The sequence below is a fragment of the Acyrthosiphon pisum genome, unplaced genomic scaffold (assembly GCF_005508785.2).
Source record: "Acyrthosiphon pisum isolate AL4f unplaced genomic scaffold, pea_aphid_22Mar2018_4r6ur Scaffold_20704;HRSCAF=21886, whole genome shotgun sequence".
Lineage (NCBI taxonomy): Eukaryota > Metazoa > Arthropoda > Insecta > Hemiptera > Aphididae > Acyrthosiphon > Acyrthosiphon pisum.
The window spans coordinates 9,783-12,239 of record NW_021770092.1 but is presented as its reverse complement, the minus strand read 5'-3'; the positions used below and the strand labels follow the sequence as shown (position 1 = coordinate 12,239).

General features: G+C 29.5%; 1 protein-coding gene across 1 annotated transcript in view; it reads right to left on the bottom strand.

The window, feature by feature from the left end:
• Positions 1-2,457, bottom strand: part of LOC103308399 — an 8,767-nt gene that overhangs the window by 4,205 nt on the left and 2,105 nt on the right. The gene's annotated exons all lie outside the window — the stretch shown is intronic.

Genomic DNA, 2,457 nt, shown 5'->3' with positions numbered 1-2,457 from the left:
TTAATATTTAAAAAAAATTCTCAAGACGACCCTGTTGAAAAATAATAATTTATTCTGTAGGCGTTAAAAATAATGTGATGGCCAAAAGAATAATTTATACAAAATTATATTAATTTTATTAAGGCAGTGTATATTAGAATTCAACATTACATAGTAGTACAATACATACGAGTTATCCGAAACGCGGACGGGTGACAACTGTAGGCCTCGTCGATAACGATTAACCGTCGTCGGCCGTCGTTATATAATTAACAAGATAAGATATAAAATAGTGTGTGCGTGTTGGGTCGGTCAGACGACGACCAAAACGCACACAGCTGTACAATATTATTTAATAATGATAATAAAGTAAAAGAAATCATACAATTCAACAAAAACAAAATAGCATACATACTTAATACTTATTCAAATAATAGTAGTATAATAGTATCTACTTAATATGAATAAACATTTTTTGATACATTATTTTCTAATATCTAATAAGTAAGTATATATTTAATTATTTTATAACTTGTAATTCATGTTTTATTATTATATTTTTCAATTGAAAAATATTTTTTTTTAAATGTTGTGTAAAAAATCTATTTTACTATTAATAACCTATTATATAACTTATTAATATTTATATTAATAGGTTATTAATAGTAAAATAGATTTTTCACACAACATATTTTTTGAGATGAATTATTCATAACATTAATTTTGAATGGTGATGGTGTTATTATACTTATACAATTACTGAATTACCTATAAAATCTTGTGGACTGGACATGATGACACCCTAAAATTAGTTATGTATCGTGATTCGTGATATTTTATTTTGCTTAGGTTTATCAATTGAGGGTTTAAAATAAATATTTCTACTACATGATTATGAAATAAGTGTTTAAAAAAAAGTTGAAGATTTAAATATCTTTTGTCTAGGACAAATTAGAATGGGTATGTTAAAATGTGTTTCTTACAGTTATTACTTTTTTAGTTTCAAGATATATGCAATAACAAAGACACAATTGTCTATTTCCAGAATGTAGGTATAGGTACCAAACTTAATATATGATATAATATTTTAATATTTTTAAAAGATGTTATGATAGAAATTGTATTAAATATGTATACCTACACCAAATTAATGCACAAATACATTAAATAATGAACGTTATATTATATAAGACTATTGTAATAAATCAATATAATGACAGTTGATAAAATATAATAAAAATAAATACCTACATATGTATTTAAGACTTAAGTTGCCTGCTTAAAATAAGATTAGGTACCTTGGCCCTCAGGGGTGTATTTAGGTAGGGGTCATAGCCTCGTTTCCCAGAGCGGCAAATTTTTAAAGATTTAGAGGGGCGGAAAATTTTTATTTTCATTTAACAAATTATTCGTTTGTCGTAACACATGTAGGTATTTTGAAAGATTTACTACAGTGGAACCTCGATAACTCAAACCTCTATAAGTCGAATTTTCGATAACTCGAAGGAATACCTTCGCCCCTGACTTCCAATATATGATATGTGTGATAAATTTTCTCGATAAGTCGAAGTAATTTTAGTTAAATTTTAGTTGTATTTTATTTATAATATTTTTTCACTCTTAACTGGCACAAAAATGTTGTTTAAATGTCTAATTATACCTTCCTTGTTGAATGTAACATTACAATTTTAAATTAGTATAATATATATGTTATATACAGTATATTAGTAAATACATTTACTGTTGGGGGGGGGGGGGCAAATATGTGTTGCTCCTATCCTGAAATTCCTAAATACGCCACTGTAGGCCTTTGCAAAGGTAAAAAACATTATAACATTATATAAAATATTAGCAATAATGAAAGCAGGGCTTGAAACCGATTTTCGATACCGATTTTGAATACCAGTTTAAACCGTTAAAAACCGAAACTAAAACCAAAATCGGAAAAAACTAATACCGGTATCCAAAACCGAAACCGAAATCGGAAAAAATCGATACCGGTGTAATATTCTCGTTGCTGAGGTGGTCAGAGTACTGATCTGATAACCAGATGACTACGAGTAATATTATGTTTTGCAGGAAACAAGACCGTTTTGTTGTCGATGAAGATATTGATAAGGTAGTTGATAAATAAATGTGTAGACAGGTGAAATGTTACTTTGTGGTTATTAAGATATTCTTCAATAATTTGACTAAGTCCAAAATGACAAGTTCTTACACAGAGTGACGTGAAGTAGCTTGTTGTGCATTGGAGTAGACACGTCTGAATACAGGCTGTTTCAGGCTCCCTTTTATATTCAGGTCCCTGCTCCCCCTGCCTATCGATACGGTATCTCGTCTCTAACGGATGTGGTCCGGGTGACCATCGACCTAGTCCACGAACTTGCGATTTTCCTAATCTAATCTGAGTATTCGCCATAATGTTCTGGCAGCTAATTTATTATCTGTGTCGTTGTGCAAAAAGTCATATTTTCTGCG